This window comes from Microcebus murinus, chromosome 11 (assembly GCF_040939455.1).
Source record: "Microcebus murinus isolate Inina chromosome 11, M.murinus_Inina_mat1.0, whole genome shotgun sequence".
Classification (NCBI taxonomy): domain Eukaryota; kingdom Metazoa; phylum Chordata; class Mammalia; order Primates; family Cheirogaleidae; genus Microcebus; species Microcebus murinus.
Genome location: NC_134114.1, coordinates 43,580,146 through 43,595,605, shown reverse-complemented (window position 1 = coordinate 43,595,605; position 15,460 = coordinate 43,580,146). Strand labels below are relative to the sequence as shown.

The following is a 15,460-nucleotide window of genomic DNA, read 5'->3' as shown; positions in this document are numbered from 1 at the left end:
GTGTGTTTGGTGGGGAAGAGTATGTTCTTAGGGTCCAGTGAGTTAATGCAAGGCCAGTGACATCCAAGAAACTGGTTCATAAACTAGAATTCCAGAAGTCATACACGTAAAATTGGTCGTATACATAGATAAAGCCAAGATTGAGCAAACATGTATGTGGATACTTCTGCTGAGGAGATTTAGGTCCAGATGAGAAGGTGGTTTGGTAAAATTAAGGCAAAAAGAGGTTGACTAATCCTGTTCTCCTCTCTAGAGATGGTTCTGTCTCATAAAACCTTCATTCACAGCACCCTTCTGGGCAGTGCTAGAAAATCCTGGTGAGTACTTCACCAACTGTGTTTGGGAGACTTCGGTCGAGGGAACCTCTGCCTCACAGTTTGCATTCAGTTTTATATCACTTTCCCTAATGTCAACAGAACTGTCACGACCTGCTAAAGCATATTTACCACATAAATTTTCAGTTATTTCTTGTTTCTATAAAGGGTGACACTTAATCCTTATCAGGAGGCTGGCTGTAATAACCTTCAGAAGGTAGATGATTGACACTTCCAGATTTCATCCCAGAATTAGGAGACTCATCCCACCCGGGGGCCTGAACTTTCTATTCCTGAATCTACCTTTATTCTTTTCTGAGACTTTTCTACATGGTGGACAAGGGAGATTAGCAATGTGAACCACAAGCCATCTCAGTTTTAAAGGTCAATCCAATTATTATTAAATAATCAGAGACTGCCGGTATAGATTGTATTAACTTTTTCTTGTTAGATAGTCCCAGGTTACCTTTGGGGTATAGCAGGATAATATATTTTTTTTCACCAGCTTAGCTCCTGCTTATCTTTTGAATGGTCTGCTCAGATGTGACTTTCTCCGGAAGACTTTCTTAACTTTGGCCCTCCGCCCCCACTTTGCTGCTAAAACATCTTAGGCTTATTGCTGTCATAGAGCATATGTTATGTAGTATAACTGTTTGTGAGCTCCAACAAGGTAAGTACTCTGTCTAGTCCACTTTTTAAAAACAACTTTATTGGGATATAATTCACATACTACACAATTCAGCCATTTAAAGTGTATAATTCAGTGACATTTAGTATGATCACAGAGTTATGCAGCCATGACTACAATTAACTTTAGAACATTTTTATCACCCCTACAAGAAACCCAGTACTCATTAGCACTCCCTGCCACCAACCCCCAATCCCCTAGGCCTAGGCAACCACCACTCTACTTTCTGTCTCTATGGATTTGCCTCTATTTGCCTCTATGGATTTGCCAATGTCTTCTGGACATTGCATATAAATAAGAGCATATACAGTCTTTTGTGATTCACTTCTTTTACTTAGCATAGTGTTTTCAAGGTTCATCCATATTATAGTGTGAATCAGTACATTTTCCTTTTTTTATTGTTGAATAATATTTGTTTGGATATACTACATTGTATTTATTGGCTCATTAGTATATGCACATTTGGTTTTTTTTCACTTTTTGACTGTTAATGAATAATGCTGCTATGAACACTCATGTACACGTTTCTGTGTGGGCATATGGTCTCTGTTCTCTTGGTATATACCTAGGAGAGGAATTTCTTGGTCACACAGTAACTCTGTGTTCAACTTTTTGAGGAACTTCCAAACTGTTTTTCATAGTGGCTGTACCATTTTACAATCTCATCAGCAATGATTGCATTTTCTAGTTTCTCCACATCCTCACCAATACTTATTATTGCCTGTCTTTTTAATTATAGGCATCCTAGTGGGTGTGAAGTTGTTGTTTACTTTTGAATTCCCAGGACAGGGCCAGCTGACCACGGTGTTAATAAATGTTGGTTGATTGATTGACCAAATCTGTTTCACCATCTTGTTCTTACCACCTTCCACACTGAGAAGCTGTATGCTATAGTGGATAAGAATAGACTGGAGTCCTGTTGAACATTGAAGACCTCCTGCACAACTTAATAACTGGCTCACACCTGTAATCCCAGCATTTTGGAAGGCTGAGGTGGGAAGATCACTTGAGGCCAGGAATTCAAAACCAAGCTGGGCAACATAGGGAGACCCCATCTCTACAAAAAAATAAATAAAAAATTAGCCAGATGCAGTGGTGTGTACCTGTAGTCCTAGCTACTCAGGAGGCTGAGGTGGAAGGACCTTGAACCCAGGAGTTCAAGGCTGTAGTGAACAATGATTGCAATACTCCAGCCTGGGTGACAGAGTGAAACCCCCATCTCTTAAAAAAATAAAATAACTGTGTGATCTGGAACAAGTTTCTTAACCTCTCTGAGCTTTGGTTTCCTTACTTGTAAAATAAAGATCATGATACCTCTTTCATAGGGTTTCAGTGAGTATTGAATGTGATAATGTGTATGGAACACCAGCACGGTGCCTGACCCAGAGCCTTCAATAAGTGGGCACCATTGTTATTCTCTTGGATGACTTGGGTAGCACTCTCTCTACTCCCTTGCTTCAGGAAGTAGACTCAACAGTTGATTTCAGGAGATGTGCCTAGTTGCACTGCCTGTGGTATGCTGGGTTAGCTCCTTTTATTTCTTCAAGAAAACTCCCTGCAAATCTCCTCACAGGATCTGTTAACACCTCTTCAATTTTTGAGCAATACTCCAAGATGACTACTGAGGCTGGATGAGAAAGCTGATTGGCATCTGTGGTTGTGCTGCTTCCTTGTGAGTTTCTGTGTAAGCTTCAACTGACCCATTTCATAGATTTGGTTGCTTCTAGTAACTTGTTATGAAAATGATATTCTTCTCAGAACCACCAATTTTAAAACTTTGATCAAGATAGCTTTTTATTTATTTATTTATTTTTATTTATTTATTTTTTGAGACAGAGTCTCGCTTTGTTGCCCAGGATACAGTGAGTGCCGTTGGCGTCAGCCTAGCTCACAGCAACCTCAAACTCCTGGGCTCAAGTGATCCTGCTGCCTCAGCCTCCCGAGTAGCTGGGACTACAGGCATGCACCACCATGCCTGGCTAATATTTCTATATATTTTTAGTTGGCCAATTAATTTCTTTATATTTTTTTTAGTAGAGACGGGGTCTCGATCTTGCTCAGGCTGGTTTTGAACTCCTGACCTCGAGCAATCTGCCTGCCTCGGCCTCCCAGAGTGCTAGGATTACAAGGCCTGAGCGACTGCGCCAGGCCTAAGATAGCTTTTTAATGGCAAGATCCCCAGTAGTGAAGATTCCAGGTTGGCACAAGTTGATTTGGGCTACTGAGAAAAGTCTTTCCGACCTTTGTCAGAGCAGTTGCTTACCAAGCTTGTCCTTGTGGCTGCCTTGCTTTTGAACCTCTTGATTAATTTATAAAAGCAGAGGAACTGCTTTCATCTGAGGCACATAGTGGCAAAGTTCCCCTGGCAGGAAGTGTTTGTTTTTACGAACATCATACGTAGTGGTCACAAGGGAGACCTTAGTATTTTGTTTTACTTGTTTGGGCTTTATCATCATTTCAGGATTGTGTCAGTGTTTTTACCTGAGAGCTAAGTGTCTAAGAGAAAGGACTGTGACATTCTTGCCCTTAGGGACCTTCATTATCCAGCCCAATCTACCTGTCCAGTTTGGCTGCTGCTTCTCCTCTTTGCAAATCCTTATATACTACAACCAGACGAGTGGTCTTTTACCAAGTACTCTCTGACGTCTTCCCAGTTCCCTTTTCTGTTAACAGAAAAAATGTGATTGAAATAAAAACAAACAGTTGATGGCTTTTGAGGTTGGTAAGGGAGTGAAGGGGTCAGGTAGGACATCGCTTACTGAAGGGGGGAGTAAAGATTTTAACTTTAGATAGTAGTACAGAGTGGTGAGAAGTACATTTGTATGGGGAGAGTAGAGTCAGAAAATGGAGCTGAGTTGGAACTTGATGTCATTTAGAATAGCGAGTCATTGTACATTCTTGAGAAGGGAAAAAAGTGATGAAAATTGTATTTATTTTAGGACTTTTTTTTCCTGCTAATAAGATTAACCCTAAGCATGGATTTAAGGGATATAAGAGTAGGTAGAAGCAGACAGAGGAATTTGTAACAGCTCACAGATTGGAGGTGAAAGAGCACAAAGAGGATTCCAATGTTTTGGATCAAAAGAAAAGTTAAGCCATTAACACCTGTGGAGGTGCTGGATCAAGAAGCCAATTGGCCAAAGATAGAATCTAGGCAAGATGAGTTCCTTTTGGGATCAGTTAGGTTTCTTTTGACAGTGAAATAGTGAAGATGTTTATTGGTGGTTGGAAATAATGGACCCTGGCATGGGTGAAAGGTTGGGGTTCAGAGTGCAGATCTTGGGGTCATTACTACTGTATTAAGAGTGAGAAGATACAAAGGAAAAGAGAGTACCAAGGATTGTGAGGAGAAAGCCTCCCATGCAGGGGTATTGGAAGAAAAGAACCAGCTAAACAAAACCATGAGGGCTGAATGATGGAAAGGCCTGAGGCCAATCAGAGGAGTGCTATGTTCTGAAAACCAACGTCACAGCTTTGGGAAGGAAGGAGAGGTCAGCAAGGTGGGGCTGCAGGGAATTCAGGGTAGATGAGAACTCAGGAGAAGCTTCTGGGTTTAGCAAGAGGGAGGTCCTTAACCTTGTGTATAACCTTTAACCAAGCAAGACGGTTATCTGAGGAGAGGCACACCTGCCATCAAGCATCCCTTAGGGGTGCTGTGGTCCAGAATCTCCACTGCAGGTGCACAGTAGGTCAGCTCTGCTCAGGAGCAATCCCTTTCCCTTACTGCATTATCTTATGCCCATTCTTTATTTTTTCATGTGAAATCTGGTAGCTTGTCACTATTGTTATTGATTTAACAACATAGGTCACAACCAGTTAGACTTTTGTCTGTCCCATCACATGTTTTCTGATGAAGATAAAATACATGCCAAACAATAAAATTAGTTCTCTGTTGTCAGACTTATTGGCAAGGATCCCTTTGTTACTTTGTGCTCCTTCCTTTCCCCTCAAGATTTTATTTATAGTTCTCATTTTTTTTAAGGACTTAGATTAAGATTGAGACTAGGTGTCTTAGCCTGATTTCTTTTGCTATAAGGGATATAACAGAATACCTATAACAGAATACCTGAGACTGGGTAATTTATAAGAAAAGAAGTTTATTTCTTACAGTTCTGTAGGCTGGGAAGAGCCAGATCAAGAGCCTGCATCAGGGGAGGGCCTTCTTGCTGGTGGGGACTCTCTGTGGAGTCCTGAGGTGGTGCAGGGCATCCCGTGGTGAGGGAGCTCACGAGAGATATAACAGACCCACTCTCCTGATAACTAATCCACTGCCTTGATAGCCCATTAGTCCATTCATCCAAGAATGGGTTAATCCATCCTTAAGGGCAGAGCCCTCATGACCCAGTCACCTCCCAAAAGTCCTGCCTCTCTACACTTCTGCATTAGGGACCAAGTTTCTAACACATGAACTTTCAGAGGACACATTCAACCATAGCACTAGGTAAATAGAGAAGCATTCTCGGTAGGAAATAAAGGAGAGCTAGGGTAAGAGGAAAAGTAGGATGACATTGGTGATTTGAGGAAGAGATTTTATATTATTACTATCCTTTTTTAAAAAATTTTTAATGATTTTTTAACAAGACATGATTACATCATTTAGGAAAAGATATTGGAATATTCATAACATCTAAATGGGAAACATGCAGAATGAAGAAGGATAAATTAATCAGCATATATTAATTGAATATCTATTCCATGAAAAGTGTTGTGATAGATTTTGGGGGAATACAAAATGACTAAAAATAGTTGCTGACCTTAAGGATTTCATCATCAGGTTGTAGACAAATAAAGCACAACTCTATGGAACCAAAATTTTCAAGTGAATAAACTGTGCTAAAAACACACATTAGCTCCTTGAGGAAAATGCTACTATATAGGCCAGAATCTGCAATGAGTGTGGCTGGGAAAGATGCTATTTGAGTTAAAAACAACCCCATTATGCAAATGGTCTTAACATAAGGTGGAATAAAGATAAGCAGGAAAGAAAAGTCCCAAACATCCACTCAAGAGATTGCACATGTAAACTGAAAGTTCTGCTCAATCCATTCCTCTCGCTTGCCATCTCTGGGAGGCAGGGGCCCTTATGGCCCAGCCCTCCTTGCAGAGCCATCAGTGGTTCTGGCATCCCTGTCACACTGCGTGGTCCTCACAGAGGCTCCATTTCTGTCTCTCCGGGACCCATGATTGATTCTGTTGCCTTCACACATTCTCAGCTCTTTGCTCTGCTCTTCTGAGTGCTGCTTCTACTTGAAGTTTGAATTTTATCTAGGGTATGCTTTTGTTCCTTGCCTTAGTCCCTTGCCACTGTCTTTAAGCCATAGCTCAGCCTTCTAAGAACCCTGAGAATGATGTTTGGGTAGAGATACAAGATCAACACATGATTGAGCATGATTCATGTAGGGCTACATTTTAATACAATGATTGATTCTCTGAGATAAAAAATTCTATCAGAAAGGAGTTTGAATAACACTTCTATCATATCTTCAGCTATGTGGTTATCAGACCCTTTGGGAATTTGTTAGGTGATAAATTTCTCTGTAGTAAGCTACTATGAAAAGTTACTTTTAGACTTTAATTAATTTATGCTAAAAATTTTTTCAAGGTTTTTTTTTTTACTGGTTTTCATCAAGGTTTTTTTTTTTTTTTTTTTTTTGAGACAGAGTCTCACTTTGTTGTCCAGGCTAGAGTGAGTGCCGTGGCGTCAGCCTAGCTCACAGCAACCTCAAACTCCTGGGCTCAAGCGATCCTCTTGCCTCAGCCTCCCGAGTAGCTGGGACTACAGGCATGCGCCACCATGCCCGGCTAATTATATATATATATATATATATATCAGTTGGCCAATTAATTTCTTTCTATTTATAGTAGAGACGGGGTCTCGCTCTTGCTCAGGCTGGTTTTGAACTCCTGACCTTGAGCAATCCGCCCGCCTCGGCCTCCCAAGAGCTAGGATTACAGGCGTGAGCCACAGCGCCCGGCCTTTCATCAAGGTTTTTATAATATTTTACTTAAAACATTTTAGACATATGCTGGATATATAATTTGGTCGAATTAGTAACATACTGTAAGCAAAGGATAAAGAAGCATTTTTATGTGTACTTTGACTAATTCAGCAGTCTTTGCAATACTGTATCTTTCGATTTGCTATACAGAGGAAGAACACATCAAATTTCTAGGGAATTTATATTAGCAATAACAAGAAGTGTATTTCTTGTCAACCCTATCTGTAGCAATACTGAATTTTGGTAAAATTTTTTTTTTTTGGGGGGGGCGGGGGGGACAGGACCTCTCTGTTGCCTGGGCTAGATAGAGTGCAGTGGTGTCATCATAGCTCACCGCAACCTCATAACTCCTGGGCTCAAGTGATCCTCCTGTCTAAGCCCCTTGAGTAGTTATGACTACAGGTGCACGTCACCACACTTGGCTAATTTTTCTATTTTTTGTAGGGACTGGGTCTTGCTCAGGCTTGTTTTGAACTCCTGGCTTCAAGCAATCCTCCTGCCTTGGCCTTCCAAAGTGCTAGGATTACAGGTGTGAACCACTGTGCCTGGCCTAATTTTTTGTATTTTTAGCAAGTAAACCTCAAAGTTGAAACTAGACTGGGAAAAAATTCCCATTTTTTTCCCCAAGAGAACTTACAAGTTGTGCCATACTAATGAAATATATCTGGCAGCTTTTTTCAACCTGCAGGGTGCCAGTATGTGATCTGGGCTATATTAGATATGACTGTTATTAGTTCTTAATAATGTCATTCATGTTATTGGGTCTTGGATTGGCTGCAAATTATATGGCAAATGGTGATTTATTTTAACATAGGCTTTGGTCATTTCTTCAAAGTTTAGAGGACTTTAACTTCTTCTCCAGGAGGCAATAGGAAATCTGGGTTGTATAATAGCTTCTTGGAGGTCTGTACTATGCATCTTTCTAAGTTGTTTACAGCACACACATTGAATTATGAATTCTCATAATATCAGTGAGGGGGTTAGTACATGCCACCCCCAAATATGGCACTTTGGCAGCTAAGAAAACAGTAGAAGCAGAAGGCTACTCTCACCTTCCCCTTGCCCTTCTTCCCTGAAGCAGGTTAAAAGATCATTTGAGAAGTGCCCTCCTTATACCCAGATAAAAGGAGCTGAAGACAGAGACACCAAGAAGGACCTGAACAGGCCTTGCTCCAATTTAGCACCATAAGATCATACTCTTTTGTCCTCCAATCATATGTTTCCTTGACTGTCCGCTCTTCATCAAAACTGGCATAAAATATATACAGGGGTCTTCATATCCTTATGAAGGCTCCCATGTCACATAGAACTTACATTAAATAAATTTGTATGATTTTCTCCTGTTAAAAAAAAAAAGGAAACCAGACTGGCAAATGAACCCCAAAGGAAGATAAAGGTTGGTGGCCTTTATGTACATTATATAGGCCCTAGTTTCTCAATTTCTGATCTTTATTCTTGGTATGTCATTATTTATTAGCCTTTCCAACAAAATGTAGTGGAAAAGAGGAAGAGTCCTAATACTTATCAGGAAACAGGTCAGATTAACTACTTTAGTAAAGTAAAGCCAGTAAAGAGAAACACTTAGAATGCCCAGTATGCTAATTTTTACTATCTTGTATACTATTAATATACAGAGTATAGTGTGTGTGTACACATACACACATACACACTGTAACTATACTGTGTCTTCCTTCCAGGTATGAGGATTTGGTTAAATGATCATAATTCAAATGAATAAAATACAACTAATCTTATTCCTAAAGTTTTTTTTATTTTGTATTTGTTTATTTTTTGAGACAGAGTCTCGCTTTGTTGTCCAGGCTAGAGTGAGTGCCGTGGCATCAGCCTAGCTCACAGCAACCTCAAACTCCTGGGCTCAAGCAATCCTGCTGCCTCAGCGTCCCGAGTAGCTGGGACTACAGGTATGTGCCACCATGCCCGGCTAATTTTTTCTATATATTAGTTGGCCAATTAATTTTTTTCTATTTATAATAGAGACGGGGTCTCCCTCTTACTCAGGTTTCCAACTCCTGACTTGGAGTAATCCACCCGCCTCGGCCTCCCAGAGTGCTAGGATTACAGGCGTGAGCTACCCACCATGCCCGGCCCCTAAAGGTTTTTTAACAAAAGGTACAACTGACCTTAATGAAAACACATTCCTCAAGTTTTTGAGAATCAAATCTCATTAAAGAAAATCTTTTGAGAAGATCAAGTACATACAGCCTCTTAATAAAGGGTGAGAGCACAAATAGAATACAATTAACAGAAAGTTGAGAAGTTGACCTTGACATGTCAAGATAAATATGCCTTATTTACTTATGCTTCCAACTTAAATTTGTAAGTGAGAAAAGTGGGCCTTCCTGCTACCCAGTGCAGAAAAAAAAAAAAAAGACAAATAAAAATGTCAACTATGATAATTTCTTTTATTGGTTGGTTGTTTAATACAGTGGATTTTTATTCCTTGACTCATTTCTCCTGGGTCAGTACTTTGCAAAATACAAATTTGCTCAAGACACTCTTACTACCCTTCACACCCTACCCTGTACAAACTTACAGAATTTTAGGTAAGGAGAGACATGTTTACAAATGAAATGCATTATAATGACTACCAAATATAGAGGTACATGCAGAAGTGAGAACCAACATACTTAATGAGTGTGATAACTGATAACTGAGTGATAACTGAGTGCCTAACTAATAGATTGGATGCCAGCCCTGAAAAACTGACCTGGCTGTCCCAGTGCACAAGAGTACAGCATCAGTACTGGTTACATATAATGTGCTGTAGGATGACATAGTTGTATAATTTAATAATTTATTCAGCTGAATAATCATATAGAGATAACAGGCTAATCTGTCATCAGTTTGGATAGAACGATGTTCCTATCATCATGAACTCTCCATAGAAACTCTTTAAACAGAAGTTTAGGTAAGCAGTGGGCTTAGAAGAACTCATATGAAAAGCCTTTAATAAATGGATGAACTCACTGTCTCCCTTCCCCTTCAGTATGGGATTACAATGTCCATGTCCTCACCCATGAATGGGAAATGAAGGTGTGTGTTAAGTATTAATATGTAGCAGGAGAGGATCCCAAGGGTACTGTTCCAGGCTAGGCCAACCTTCTTGTCTAGTTCTTCAGCCCCCAAACATTTTCTTTCATACTATAAGAAATGCTTTATTTTATTTTTTTTTAGGTACCTAAAACACTCAGTGATTTATTTGTGTCGACAAGCATTGTCTTAAAAAATGAAACCAGAGAATCATAGTGCATGTTTCCCTAAGTGTGGTTGAAAGACCACCTAGATGGGACTGCCTGCAAGGGGAGGCTCTGGAAATACACCTTCCAACACGTATCTCAGGAGAATCTAATGCACACATGCAAGTTTCAGAATTAATGATGAAACTATTTTCTTTCCAATAACCAGCCAACATGAGTTGCAATTTAATAAATTGACTTTTTATTTGTTTGTTTGAGGGAGTTAGGCAATTGTGTACTTGGGACATTTTTGGTGAGGTTAAGGTCATGATGGATTGAGGGCAGACTGAGATCCCTGGGTTTAAGATACACCCTAATAAAGTTATCTTGAGGCCCTAGGAAATGCGGCCTCATTCCTTCTGTTGTGCTGATTGATTGTCTCTCCATTTCTCAAAACCAGAACTCTAGCTAAACCTGTACTTACCCACATTGTGGGCTAAGTCAGTGTTTGTGGCTTATCTAGAAAACTATGTGCCTATTGTGCATTTGTGTGAATGAAATACTTTGAATTTCTAAGCAACTGAAATGCAAATGCAGTTTAGAAACCTAGTTGATTATAGGTTGAATGCCTGTATTGAAATAGGGACTTTCTCTTGCCTGTCAGTTTTGCAGTTTGGCCAGGGAACTTCACCTGGGGCTATGGTTTCTTTATTTTCCTGCTTTGTCCTGACTTCCTGTGAATGCAGACTTCTGAAGATACATGGCATACATATCTTGGGCATATACATGTACATACTCAATGCAATTTCAGCTTCTCCTTTACCACCAACTTTTCCTGGTCCTATGAATGTATTCAGGATGTTTTCATTCTTGAAATAAAACTGCCTTTCACTCTACCATCTTCTTTTTCTTTCTAGTCAAGATAATGAATATCTTGACTAGCATGCAACATAGAATGGGAAAGAGCCCAGAAGTCAGTTGGGCTGAGTGTTGGGTCTAAGTCTTTCTTGGAAAATCCTCAGAAATGTAGTCATCACAGCTGGACAAACTCTAGGAGTGCCTCCAGTTCAACCCTTCTTGTAGGATGCATATTATATGTATCTATACTATTTTCAGTGCCTCCTCACCCCTCAAGGAGCTGGATTGGATTTCTACCGCTCTGGAAGTTTACAAATCATTTGCTAGTTTCAGCATTCAGTAGTTCTTTTTCTTTATCCTCTTTCACTCAACACTGGAGAACTAGTTTTCTATCTTAGATTCTTTGACACTACCAATACCAGTTGTTAGCCTTAACATTCTTTCTTTCCTTCATCTTTTGAACATTTTACACTAGAATTTTCAGACATACACAAACGTAGAGACATAAAATTGACATCCAGTTACCATTACCCATCCTCAAATACTGTCAACATTTCGCCAACTTCTTAATATTCTTTTTTAAAGAAAAAACCATTTTGTTCCATTGCTTAAATCCTCTAGAATGAGTATGTAGTATTTTAGGAGAACGAAATGATTTTGTCTTTATGTTGTAGGATTTTATAATATTTACATTCTATTCTATAATCCTAATATTCTTTCTATATTTACATGGGTGCTGCCTACCATCAGTCTTTTTAAAAGAGTTTCTTCATTCCAAAATTATTTCTTTTGATTCATGTCTATAATCACTAGATTTCATCATGTCATCTTTTTTTCAAGAAGGTTAATGGATGAACATCCCCTAAGTTCTTCTGTTTTTGAGAAGATATTTCTGTTGCCCTTATACTTGAATAAGATCTTAGGTATAATAGTCCTGAGTTATGCTTTGTTCCTTATAAAACTTTGTAAGTGTTAATCCAGGTGACGTTGAACTGCTTTAGAGAGGTCTGATATAGCCTAAATTTCTTCTCTCCTAAATATGATTTGCTTTCTTTTCTGTTAGTTTAAAAATTTTTTTAAATTTATATTCAGTAAATTTACTTTTTTGGTATGTATTTTGACTCATGCATAGAATCATGTAGCCAACACCGCAGTTAAGATACAGGCATTTCCATCACCCCTCAAAATTCTCCCGTGCTGCACTTTGTAATCAGAATCTATCCTCTCCATTTACCTCTCTTCAGATTTGGGGATACTTGTAAGAATTCCCACAGCTGTACGGGTGATGCAGAAGACCCTGAGAACTCTGGATCTGTTCTTTCAGGAATAGATTCTGATGATGGAAGCTCCACACTTAACTTGTGAACAGATAAAAATACATTAAAGGGCTGGGCACCGTGGCTCACGCCTGTAATCCTAGCACTCTGGGAGGCCGAGGCGGGCTGATTGCTCAAGGTCAGGAGTTCGAAACCAGCCTGAGCAAGAGCGAGACCCCGTCTCTACTATAAATAGAAAGAAATTAATTGGCCAACTAATATATACAAAAAATTAGCCGGGCATGGTGGCGAATGCCTGTAGTCCCAGCTACTTGGGAGGCTGAGGCAGTAGGATTGCTTGAGCCCAGGAGTTTGAGGTTGCTGTGAGCCAGGCTGATGCCAGGGCACTCACTCTAGCCTGAGCAACAAAGTGAAACTCTGTCTCAAAAAAAAAAAAAAAGTGCATTAAAGATGTCTCTTGGAAATGGGATATGCCCTGTGAGGTGGAATGAATCTTGGCATGGATATTTAATGGCACTTTATAAATGAAAATACAACTCAGTTCTTACTGTTTCCTGTTTCTGTTACATTTTCTTTTTGACCATTTATTTTTCTTTTTGGTGCTCCTACCAGACTTTATTCTGTAGCTTTCTGACTGTGGCTTTTTTTTTTTTTTTTTTTTTTTTTTTTTGTAGAGACTGTATCTCCCTATGGTGCCCAGCATGATCTTGAACACCTGGTCTCAGGCAATCCTTCTGCGTTGGCCTTCTAAAGTGCTGGGACTACTGGCATGAGCCAGTGTGCCCAGTCCTGACTGTTGCTTGTTTATATTTGTCTTGGCTTCTTTTTCTGTTTCCTAAACATGGGTGTTCCCTGAAGTAATTCCCTTTGCCATATCTCCTCCTATATTATTTCTTACATAGATTTGATTCTGCTCCCATGTTAATTACTACCTCTTTTTATAGTTAACTCTGGCCTTAATCCTGAGCTCTGGTTCTAGATTTTTCTTTAAGTTGAGTGAACATTTTCACTTGGTAATTAGTTTGCTAGGGTTGCTGTAAAGTGCTACAAATTGGGTGTTTAAGCAATAGAAATTTATTATCTCACTCTTCTGAAACTGGAAATCTGAAAGCAAGATGTTAGCAGGGTTGGTTTCTTCTGAAGGCTGTGAGGGAAGGATCTCTTCCAGGTCTCTGTCCTTGGTTTGGAGATGGACATCTTCATGTCCACATGGCGTTCTTCCCTCTGTGCGTGTCTGTATCCAAGTTTCCCTTTTTTAAAAACATGGTCTCACTCTGTCATCACACAGGCTGGAGTGCAATGGTGTGATCATAGTTCACTGCAGACTGAAATTTCTGGGCTTGAGGGATCCTTCCACCTCAGCTGTCCAAGTAGCTGGAAATACGGGCACTTGCCACCATATCCTGGCAATTTTATTTTTTTTAATTTTTTTTTAAATTTTTTGCAGAGATAGGGATCTCACTGTGTTGCCCAGGCTGGTTTTGAACTCCTAGTCTCGAGTGATCCTCCCACTGTGGCCTCCCAAAGTGCAGGGATTATAGGCATTAGCTACCATGCCTGGTCCAAATTTCCTTTTTTTGTAAAGACACCAGTCATATAGGATTAGGAACCACCCTAATGACCTCATTTTAATTTGACTGTTTCTGTAAAGACCCTCTGTCTAAATTAGGGTCACATTCTGTCACATTCTGTCATATTCTGAGGTATTGTACTAGGAGTCAGGATTTCAACATAAGGCGCTTTGGGAGGACACAATTCAATCCGTGACACTTGCTTATCTACTCATGCCACAAATATTTTCTGCTACAAACCAGGCATTAGTCTAGGCACTGGGAATACAAAGGTAATGAAATTCAGTTTCTTTCCTCTTGATAAGTAGAAAAGATAAGGATTAATAAACAGGCATTTGTAATCCTATGCTGTAAGTGCTGTCATAGATGACAGATTATTTCAAGGACACCTTAGTGGAGCACCTAATCCTGACTGGCTGCATCAGTGATAACATCTCAGAGGAAGTGATGCTTATTCTGGGTCCTTCCCAGTAGGATGCAATAGTGCATAATTGTTCTCCAAGGAGAACAATTAAACCACACCCTCTGTCACCCAGCCCTGGACCCCACCGCCCAGTTAATCTTTTGGAAGCACCACATTGATTAAGACATTCCCAAGTGGAGAAACCTGTAATGCCTCCTCACTGTCAACAGAACTAAGTCTCAATAAAGTTCTTTAGCCTGTCTGGCTTTTGATTCCTCCACAATGAACCACTGGAATCTACTTTTGCTGCCTTGATCTTTCTATTGTTCCTATCCTTAGTCTTGTACATGTACCAAAATGGACTAACAAACATTCTGGAAATACACCTGGAACTTTTCCATAATTTCACAAAGACAGGATTTTTGTTTTGTTTTCTACTCTGGCATTGGCACCTAAAGCAGTGTTTGGCATATAACCAGTACTTACGAATACTGGTTGAATAAATGAATGAATTTCCCCTGAAGGTCTCTCTGCTTGTGAGGCATACTGCTCCTCTCTCCCAGGTGCACGCAGTTTTGCCTATTGTTATCTTATTCTCAAGTCTCAGCTCATTGTAGGTATCTGAATAGGTATCTTTTACCTGCAATATTGAAAGCTGTTTGAATTCAGGAACTATACTTAAAAAATAATATTCTATCCTGCTCAGCACTTCCTTGTACAATAATAGATGGTCAAAAGTTAACTTCCTGTGTGAAGAGAAGATTAATGAGAGGAATATTTTGCATTCATTTGAAAAAAAAGTAGGGAAGAAGGCTGAAGGAACAGAGCATCTGGTCTGGCCCCCTTGCCTTGCCTTATTTTCCTGAGTTTACAACATTTTAAAAGTCATTCAGTAGATATTTATTGAGCACCTATTTTTATTCAAGGCATTGTACTAGGACTTAGATTACAAATAGGAATTGAACTGCCTTTGAGATACTTATTTCTGACACAGAAATGTTCCCAATTGGTCCCTAAGGTCACTGTCATCTGTACAGTTTTTAGGGTGCTTTTCTCTTGTGAGATTTACTCATCCTGGAATCTAGACTCTTCACACATGTTGAGGGGGCCTGAGAGCATGGCCTTTGTCTTCATCATCCTATTTCCCACTGCC

General features: G+C 39.7%; 1 protein-coding gene across 2 annotated transcripts in view; it reads left to right on the top strand.

The window, feature by feature from the left end:
- Window positions 1-15,460, top strand: part of ELOVL7 (ELOVL fatty acid elongase 7) — a 90,491-nt gene that overhangs the window by 26,089 nt on the left and 48,942 nt on the right. The window contains exon 1 of one of the 2 annotated variants that reach the window (XM_012775639.2): window positions 7,286-8,923. The exons of the other annotated variant lie outside the window; for it this stretch is intronic. The gene's annotated coding sequence lies outside the window, so the exon portion shown is untranslated. Of the gene's footprint in view, window positions 1-7,285; window positions 8,924-15,460 lie in introns of those variants that run through there. 2 annotated transcript variants of the gene reach the window in all.